At 42.7% G+C, this 10,411-nt stretch overlaps 1 long non-coding RNA gene across 3 annotated transcripts; it reads left to right on the forward strand.

The window, feature by feature from the left end:
* The first annotated feature begins 1,099 nt into the window (after positions 1 to 1,099).
* Positions 1,100 to 7,933, forward strand: LOC127296818 (uncharacterized). Of its 3 annotated transcripts, XR_007848718.2 has the most exons (5): positions 1,100 to 1,550; positions 2,337 to 2,501; positions 3,178 to 3,235; positions 3,342 to 5,272; positions 7,407 to 7,933. It is a non-coding gene; the product is annotated as an uncharacterized lncRNA (long non-coding RNA). The 3 variants fall into 3 exon arrangements; XR_007848716.2 differs by lacking the exon at positions 3,178 to 3,235; XR_007848717.2 differs by lacking the exon at positions 3,178 to 3,235 and having other exon boundaries at positions 2,346 to 2,501.
* Positions 7,934 to 10,411: the final 2,478 nt, after the last annotated feature.

A 10,411-nucleotide genomic window follows, 5' to 3' on the forward strand; every position in this document is an offset into this window, starting at 1 on the left:
ATCTTTGTAGGAAAGAAAACGTAGCATAATATTGTTGTCATCAATTTTTGTAAATGACTCATTCTCAACATAGTAAATCATTAAATCATTGAACCAGTCATCACCTATTTTGTTTCAAAGATCTGTCTTTATGATATTCATGGACGAGAAAACTCTTTTAACTGATGCTTTTACCACCGGTAACATCAATGCAGGTGTAACGAGGCAATATACTAATGGGAAGATCAAATAATTAATGTCCGGTTTGAAGCAAATTTTTTTTTTGCGAATAGGACACTGGCATTAAAAGAAACAGCGAACAGTACAAAGCAGCTCAAGAAAAACGAAAATTACAACGAGATCCTTGAGAAGCCCTTCATCTTCAAACTCCAGACCGTGTCGACGGCGCGCCGCCGCTGCCGCTCCTCCCTGAGCTAGCCTGACGTTGTTGATTGCGGACGGAAAGTCGCCGAACGGGTCGAAAAGACCACATCCGTCCCGGAGACGAAGAAGTAGGATGAACTGCCGATGAAGCTCCTTGACGATCCGAAGATCCCCACAGCCAGACGAAATCCTCGAAGACCACACCATACCCACAAGCTTATCGACGTAGCCGTCGAGATGGGGTTGCCGGGGAAATATTATTGCACGAGGCGCCGCCACCACCACCTGAGCGCCGCCCGTTGAGCGTCCACAGGGTTTGTGTTCCGGTTTGAAGCAATTTGAGAGCAAGACCACTCAAACTACCACAAGCTACAAAATTAGGACTTCTCATATTATGAGTCAAAGTTTGAGGCTATTTTGTTTTTTGAGGCCCGTGTATGGGCAAGAAAGGACCATCGAATGAATTATTGCAATGAGCAACCCTCCCTAGGTACTTCCCATTTTATTTTTTGAGGCAAATTTTGACTAATAATATGATCAATCAAATACAAATCGAGTCATTCAAAATTATATTAACCAATGCACATTTCAATGAACTTTTCAATAGTATATTTTTAAATTAAATATAACTTATATTTAGTTAACGAAATCATCAGTTAAAATTTAACACGGAAAACAATATATTATGGCCTTTTATTAATGAACGGAATGAGCATGCTCTAGGCCGTCCCACGTCACCACAATCCAAGCTGGAGGGGAGAGAAGAAAGGAGAGAAGGGAGGCCCGCTGCGGGCTCTAGCGCCGCGCCGCGCTTCTCTCTTCTCCACCGCGCGCACCTGGCCACAAATGGCTTCTTGCGCACCAAATCGAAGAAGTCTCTAAATCGCCCCCAAATCGTCACCTCCCAAACCCTTGCCGGGGCAGCACCAAGGAGATGGGCAAGCAGTCCTAAAGGACGCGTGCACTAGAGCCTCTGAAGGTCCCTCCGGCGGCACCCCATCTCGTCCCGCCGACTGCACCTCACCTCGTCCTGCCGCTGCCTCATCCTATCCCGTCGTTCTTCCCTTCCAGTCTGCAGCAACCAAGTGCGGCAGGTGCTGCGACTCGAGGCCCTTGCTGGGCACCACCTGCTCTGCATCTACTTGGTTAATGCTTGGGAGTATTGACGACTCCGATCTGGAAGCATGGTACGAGTTCTTAATTGATTATGCATCTACGGTTAGCATGCTAGTTGCTACACTTGTTTCCCTGCTTATCTCAACTCTAAACATAAGATAGCCATGCGTGGTGTCATTTCTGTGTACATTCCGGAGGTGTTGTGCTTTTGTATGATAATATATACTGGCAGCTATTGACATACTGAAATTTGTGAGAATGGTCAGAGGTGGACAAAAGCACAGTTTAAGTACAATGCAGTCCACATTTTAAGTACAATGCAGTCCAGATAACCATGCAGGAAGTGCAAAAAATCATGTAGTCAAAGGTCTCATAGACTCATGTAATGTTTAAGTGTCAATGTGCTGGTTCTATTGTCAACCAGTTTGCTGCTTATCGTTATGAACGGCTTGTTTGCTGGAGATCCTGTTTGTTATGTAATATTTAAGTGTGGGTGAATCAGTTTGTCTTGTTATATGCTGATAGCTGAATGCCATATATATCTACGTTGTTTGAAATGACCACGAGGTTGCAGTTTATGGTGGATCCTAATAGATGATATATACCTGCCAGCATTAACTATTTAAATATTCACTATAGCCAATCTAATAGCCAGCCTATTGTACAAGTGGGCTTTTATGAAGGCTTTAGGTGACATGGCACTAGTGTAGAGGGAGCAGCCGGCTCTTCTATTTACCATGCTCTAACATGTCGGACGGTCAATAGTGATGCCAGCACAGATCTTGGCCGTCCGCTTCGCTTAATCAATCTATATGCCTGTGGACGATGTACTTATTAACTGAAGAATATAACACCAGGCGATGCAGGTATCTAGAGTAGAGATCTGACAACGCCTACCCCTCACGGGGATGGCGGCGATGGTGCGTTTGATCGGCGGCGGCCACAGTTGACTTTCCCCCGCTCAATACTCTCTCGCCGCCGCCCCGACGCCATGGTCACTGGCCCGCCACCTAGACGCCAAGGTAACGCCCTCCCCTCTTCCCTCTCATCTACTGGTTGTGCCAGGATGCATCAGACTTCATCTGTAAGGTCCTCATTTGGATGTGAGAATATTGAATGGCATCATGTAACTTAAGTAGGAAGTGATTTCAGATCTCTTACGTGTTGTGCGTTCAGATTTGCACATGTAAACTAATCCTTTGCATAAATAACAATCAACAACAGAATTTGTCTCATGAGGGTTTTTTTTTCTGATACTGTAAGGGAGCGAGGTATAAGTTGTACCTGACTAATCTCCAACATTATGATCAAGGTTCTCAAAATATAAATGCCATATATTTTTCTTCTGTTAATGAGGGAATTTCTTCCCTTGTTTTAATAATCCTTAACACAACACAACAAGTGCAGATGTCTAAAATGCTGTTATATGCAAACTGATGTCAATATGATAATGTTTTGCTACCTAGTGTTTTTCATACTCGAAGTTGTTACTCCCGAACCATGTATGTAAAATGTAACATGTGAATTGAGAATAGTATGGATCTAAGATGTGGATAAATGCTCTAGTCACCTAATTGATTGAAAAGATGATATGTTCATTGTGCTTCACATTTCACACTACCACATCTCAAGATTTTGATTTGATCAATGCATCCATATTGTAATTAAAGGGCGTTTATAAGAATATTTCCTCCACAGTTTTGGGGGTAGTTCAAGGCCTTAATGTGATGGCTTTTGTTTGTGGTTCTACTGAAAGGTATGCATGTTCTTTAGTCTCTAGCTAATTGAAAAACTTGCATGTGTTGTGCCATATTATCTCCACCGAAGTTTCTGCATGCCAACGTTTGATTTGTTGTTTCCAGATGCTGGACGGGCAAGAGAGAATGCTGGACGTTTCACAGAGTGAGAAGAGACCAAGCCTTTGAAGCAGAATACCCTCCCTCCTACCTGAAGCGGTGCAGCAGTTCCACAGAAACCTAGCCAACATCAGCGACCGCAGCATATTCAGGTTGGACAGAGTCAGCAAATTCAGCGGACGGTGGTTACCCAAGGTCCTTAGGTTCGTCCTCAAAATCCTCATAATCAACACAATGGGGCTTCTACAAGCAGTGAGGCATCATTGATTGAGCAAGTATTGGATCCTAGGTATGCTGGTTTGATCTGTTTCAATTGCGGAGAGCCGGGTCACTTTGTGGGAAATTGTGTTAAGTCTAAAGTCTGTTTCATTTGCAATGTACCTGGCCATCCAGTCAACAATTGTACTGAGTGGGTTAACTTGCCTCCTGCTGCCACTTTTTTTGGTAGCGCTGCTCGCGGTCTAGGATTTTTTCATGTGGAGGTTCCCACCGCATCAGAAATTCTGGCTTGGTTACAATTAAAACCAGAACAGTTTGCTTTATCTGAATTGGAACAGAAATTGTCGGGAATTTTCTGTACACAGAAGCTTTGAAGTGGATCAGAACTCTTTTGTAGTATGGTTTCCACCTTGAAAGAATGTAACAGAGTTGATGTATCTCCCCACCTTTGCTTTGGAAGAGGGATGAGAGACAGTGAAGATAACTCAATGGGAAGGTAACATTGATGCTTTCAGTGATTTGGAACAAGCGTGGGTGCTGATTGAAGGGATCTCTCCTAAATGGTGCTCTTGGGATTATGACTGACGTGGGCTTGGCAAGTTTGTTCAAGAGTTTCTATGAGACCCAACAAAAGTTCCTCTTGAGAGGTTAGTGGAAATGAAGAAAAAGTTATACGTGTTAGCTTTCAAAGTGGAAGGGTTACTCAAACTGGTGAAGACGCCTATTTCGGAGAAGATGAGAAAGATGAAGATGTTACTTTCGATGAGCTGGATGATGGGAATGATCCGAACACGCACAGGAACAGACTGGAAACCAAGGAGATACAACCTATACGTCTTTGGGCATTGGGGAACAATCAAACCGCACCAGTTCTGCTGCCTTGCAATACCACCCAGGGGTTCTGCTGGATGCCTGAACTCAACCAACTTCAGGCGATGGGGTTGTGTCTGCATCCAAGTTGAGGAAGAGGTGGAAATAACTAACTGCTGAGAGCTTGGGGTTGATGTCTGATGAAGCTTTCTCTCATGTTTTTGGAGCCGCTGACATTATGGAGTGTCCCCATGGCTGATGATGTTCACATGCCAAATGAAGATCAGCCTGATACGGAGATAACAAGTGCATGCACCCAAAACCTGGACTCAACTAAAGAAATGTATCCGATGAATTCGACAAGGGTCTTGCCTCAAGTTGAGAACATTGATGCAATTAACGATGGTAATGTCTGTAAGAAGGATTGTGCGATAAGTGGAATGGTTCAGTCTAGCATCCTTGTTGTGACACCAAATGATGGCCTGCAACAGGTGGAGATGGGGGGATTGTTTCCCTGAATTCTTCTGTCGGAATGGTGCCGAGCTATGCTTAGTCTGAAGCACCAAATAAAAAATCCATCAATTACAGCTATTGCTCTGCTCTGTTAGGCGAATTGCAGCAACAAGATTCAGATGAGGATGAGAAGGGCGATGAAGAAATGGAATGCTTAGATGCAGTAACAATTGAAAGGCTTAACCTAGAGGCAGTTAGGGTTAATCTGCTACCTCTACTGCAGAAGGCAATGGAAGACAGTGAAGAAGCAAAGATTAAATCTCCTCCAAAGAAGAAATGGTGGCCTGTTTTGGCCACCAAAAGAAGTTCAAGATTCCAGGGAAATGCTACTATCATGGAGAAAGCTGAGGCTTATTTGATGAAAAAGAATCTGGAAATCTCTCGCACCTTTAAAGGTAATTCGTTTGCAACCCTATCTCATGAATATTTATTTGCAGTTGCTGATGTGGTTAGAGCTGATATTGGTAATGATAATCAGGATAGAAATGCTGTTATTCAAGCCTTCGTTGACCAAGAACTTTCAAATTGTTACGACTTTGCTTCCGATAATCCGTAAATTGTTTTACCTACCAGACATAAACAATGTGAATGATTCTTATACTGCTGCTAATAGCAAAATCAGAACAGACATTTGTGAAGATGAGTCTAATGTACCATGGACTACCGTTACTAGAAAGAAAAATGGCCTTAAGGCAAGAGCAAACGTAATTGGTACTATTATTAAATGATAGGATATATTATAAATGTAAGAGGCATGGGTAAAACTGGTAGTCATTCAAATTGCTGATGCACTTGCAGAACAAAAAGTTGACTTTGTGGGTCTGCAAAAGACTGAAAAAGAAAATATTTCTGATGCATGTTTAAACATGCTGGCTGGTAATACTGAGTTTGTGTGGTCATATCTACCAGCTAATGCAGCAGCTGGGGGATTCTAGTAGGTTTCATAAGTGAAAATTTTGAGGTAATTGGCTTTACAGCTAAGAAATTTTGCCTTATTTCTGTTACTCCCTCCGATCCATATTAGTTGATTCAACTTTGTGTAGATTCGTATGTATCTAGTTAAGTTTGTAGACTACATGCATGTGTATCTAAATAAAGTGGAGTCAACCAATATGGGTCGGAGGGAGTACTAAAAACAAAAGGATTGTTTTGTGTGGTGTCTCATCATAGTCTATGGATCTGCTTATGCAGAACATAAACTAGACTTTATTTCTGTACTTCATGATATCATGGATTTGGATGATTATCCTACTTTAGTAGGAGGGGATTTTAATTTGGTAAGGAATGCTTCAGAGAAGAGTAATGGTAATGTTAATCGCCATTGGTCTTTCCTTTTCAACGACTGGATCAATAAACACGGCCTTATCAACTTTAAAATATGTAATAAGAGTTTTACTTGGGCGAATAATCAAGATACCTTGATTATGGCGGCCATTGATAGGATTTTAGCGTGCACAAATTGGGAGTGTCATTTCCCTTTGACAACTGTGAAGGCCCTTCCGAGAGTGGGCAGTGACCATACTCCTTTGTTGCTATACACCGGGGAAAACTCCCCTCCTTTAGAAAGGATGTTCCGTTTTGAAAAGTGGTGGATTTCTTTTTTTTTGGAATGCTCATTGCCCGCACAATGTTGCCATTGAGGCGTGGCAATTTAAGAGCAGACATCTAAGGAAACATCTTAGGGGCTGGAACTCTAATGAAGAAGCAACCATTAAAAAGAAGAAAAAACAGTTGATTGAGGAGTTTGATATCCTCGATATTTTTTCCGAGAAGAATATGCTATCGACTGCTGAAAAAGAATGACTTGAAGTCATTACTGGCGAGTTGGCTGATATCAGGAAAATGGAAGGAATTAAAATGTGGCAAAGGTCTAGGGAAAGAAATATAGTTGAAGGAGACTGTAATACGATGTTTTTCCATGCAAAAGCAAACCAAAGGCGTAGAAAAACTAATTTGGTAGTATTAGATGGTCCGGATGGTCCAGTTTACACAACGAAAGAGATGTTGGGAATAGCAACTGGGTAATACAAAAAGCTTTTTGGGTTTGAACCCAGGGCCAATATTTCACTATCACATGACTTTTGGGACATACATGATAAGGTTACTCAGGCGGAAAATCAGATTTTAGAAAAAGAGTTTTCTGAGGAAGAGATAAAAGAGGCGGTGTTCGGTTCTTATGCAGCCGGAGCACCGGGCCCTGATGGCTTCTCTTTTTTGTTTTCCAAAAATTCTGGCATGTCATTAAAGATGATGTCATGGCTTTAGCCAGAAATTTCCATAGAGGCACCTTGGATGTAAAGTGTCTGAATTTCTCTATTGTTACTCTTATTCCAAAATAAGCTGAGGTTAAAGATATGAAAAAATTATGTCCTATTAGCCTTGGAAACTGTGTGCTTAAATTTATAGCCTATTAGCCTTTTATCTATTGCCAGATTATGGATTGCTCCTAATAACCATGGTCATATTAACATGATTTCGTCGGCCACCTTGTGGTGCCTTTGGACTTACCGTAATGAGATATGTTTTCAGGGCAGGAGATGGAAAAACATAAGGGATGTATGGGATAGATTGATCTCGACCATACATCGGTGGGCAATACTATGCAAGCCTGCTCTGGAAGACACCCTGAAGTAATGCATCCGGGATATGGAGCGCAAGCGGGAGGAACTCCTTTGGATAGCCTGGTACTAGTTCTCTCAGGAGGCGAGTGGATGATGGCCGAGCTACAGCGCCAACTGCTTCTAACTAACTGGTTCTCCCCTCCAGTCACCTTCTCCAACCCAGTCCAGGCCGGTAGCAGATCCAAGCGCAAGGCGTCCTGATGAAGAGTAAAAGAAACTTGGGCTCTGCTAAGCTTTCTAGTTTATGTTTTGGTTTGTTGTTCCTGGCTCTTTAAGGCAGTAAGCTTGGTTTGTGATAAATGAGAGAGGTAACGGGCTTTGTTCCCTGAACTGTGACAAGCTTTGGTAGTTTTTAGCTGGTACAACTTGTTGTCTACCCACCTTTTTTTCTTCCTTTTCTTTTTGTTCTACTTTCTGCAAAACAGACCTTTGTTACTTCTGTTGATTTCATATAATGGAATCGGGGGGGGGGGGGGGGGGGGAACCCCGATTATTCTAAAAAAAGAAACCTAGCCCAGCCCAAAGAATCGCAGGTTTTGAAGATGGGCTCGACGTATAGCTGCTTCTTTGTGATCTAGGTGATGCTTTTTTCTTTTCTTGTTTCTTTGCTGGAGTGGTCTAGCTGTGTATCGCCGCTCCAAGCGAATGAAGTACTGGATTAGCCTGTGGTAGCACTGCCCAGGATTGGTTGGTGTTACCTTTTGTACTGGTAGTGTATTTACCATGTTAGGACTTGTAATATTCGTGAATATGGGAAGCTATGCACATGGATATTTCTGTACTACTTATACAGATTTAGGCGTGCCTGAAGGCTTGCTTTTCACCGATCGCTTGGGTCTGGATTCCATGCCATGTTAGTTGAATGCGTGTATGTATGTTTCTTGTCGGCCACAGACGCCCAAGGTTACAAAGTGGCAATATGTAGAGGATGGAATATAGTTTCGGTTTGTTCAGTTCTACCGCGTATGTAAATTCGGAAAAGCAGTACAGTTATTTATTAAGTCTCTTTATTACGAAAATTGCAAATGGAGGCCAAGCTACATGTAGCCCTTTATTTTCAAAATTCGGAATCATAGTTTTAAGTTTAAAAAAAATCTGAAAAAACCCTAAATGTAGACAATGATGAAATTTACAAACGTGCAAAATCTCAATGTGAAATTATTTGTATTGTAGACTACACAAAAATGACAAAATTTGACAGGTTTTATAGTTTATAGTTTTAAAATGTGCACTATTTCACTATTCTCATTTGTCATTTTGAAATCTGACATTTGTCATTTTTGTGTAGCCTAAAGTACTAAGAATTTCACATTGAGATTTTGCATGTTTGTAGATTTCATCATCATTGGCTACATCTAGGATTATTTTTTTCAGATTTTTTTGACACTTAAAAATATGATTTCTGAGTTTTTGAAGATAAAAAGCTATATGTAGCTCGGCCTCCAATTGTCCACTCTCTCTTTATTACAATTATTAAAAATGCCTCCATCTTTCCCTTCAAAATTTATTATTCAGTGGCGAGTAAACTTTGTTGCCCTGACTCCTGAGGAAGAATTCACAACAACATGAAACTATAATTCTATTTTTGAGTACAAGAGACTGCAAGAGAATTTATCCCAAAACATGCAAATTTGACATTGCAAATGACCAATAAATTTGACTTCGCAAAGACAAGAATTAGAATGCATCGATTGCAGCTATAAACAGAGACAGTTTGCACAACCACTTTCTCATGTCATCTGCACAGGCACTAGTAGGCATCTTCTCTCGCACACAAGAACCGCCACCATCTTCCAGACCCCTCCGACGAGCTCCACGTCATTGAGCAGGCAAAGCGTGATGGCCGGGAGGAGCAGCATTGAGCACCCGGCGAAGTTGAACACGCCATCTTGGTAAAACCTGCCGGACGCCTTGCTCGTGAGGTTGAATTCAACCGCCTGCCCGCCGGCGCCGACCATGTCTAGGGGCGTCTGCAAGGCAGGCCAAGAGCTGGCCCGTGACGGCGTTGAGCTCCCAGAACATCTGCTCCTTCAACCATGTCCTGGCCACGAGCCGACCCTTGGCGACCGACACTTCAACCAGGTGCTGCAACAGCGACGACAAGAACACGGCGACAGCCCAGGCGAGTGGGGAGTGCTCGGAGCGGCCGAGGCGAGCACGCCGTACATCTACCGGCTTGTTCTGCAGTCTGCACCAGCACGTCGTTGAGTTTCGGGGGGCACTTGGAACAGGCGCTCGTCCAAGTGGCCAGGGGCGAGCTAGAGCTCTCTGTAGGCGCCGGAGGAGCAGAGGAACAGTGGACGGCGGCCGCAGAGGCAGGACCGGCGGGCGCGGCCAGGGAGGCGCGCGGGGATGGGCGGGCTTCTTGTCACCTGGCGGCATAGTTGCGGCGGTGAGCGCGGTCGAGAGACACACATCTGCACCACCAAATTACCTTTCTACCCTTTTAATAAATAAAATAAATCCATCTCATTAAACTTGTCTAAGATTTGAAAAAATTTAGACGTATATTAGATAATACCTACATACATTTAAATTTTGACAAATTTCACATAAATTTGGTGGAACGGAGGAAGTAGTACTTTTCAGTACTTTCTTTTTAATATTTTCTAGTACTTCTTATTTTTCCACTATTGGATTAGCTGGGTTGAACGGTTCCAAAATTTGTCAATCATTTCTCCTAACGTCATACACCTGAGTGCTTCTCTTGAATCATCTCACATGCTCTATCACCTTCCCCATTTTCTTTCTTCTGTCCGTACCGAAGAAAGAAAGAGATCTTGCTCCATGCCACATCAGCAATTTTAGAATCCATTATGCCCTGTCATCAAATGCGAACCCCAAACACGATTTTTGACCACTAACGACCGGCACTGCTAAGTTCACGGTGCCGAATTAAAAGATTAGAAGTTT

This window comes from Lolium perenne, chromosome 4, assembly GCF_019359855.2.
Source record: "Lolium perenne isolate Kyuss_39 chromosome 4, Kyuss_2.0, whole genome shotgun sequence".
NCBI lineage: Eukaryota > Viridiplantae > Streptophyta > Magnoliopsida > Poales > Poaceae > Lolium > Lolium perenne.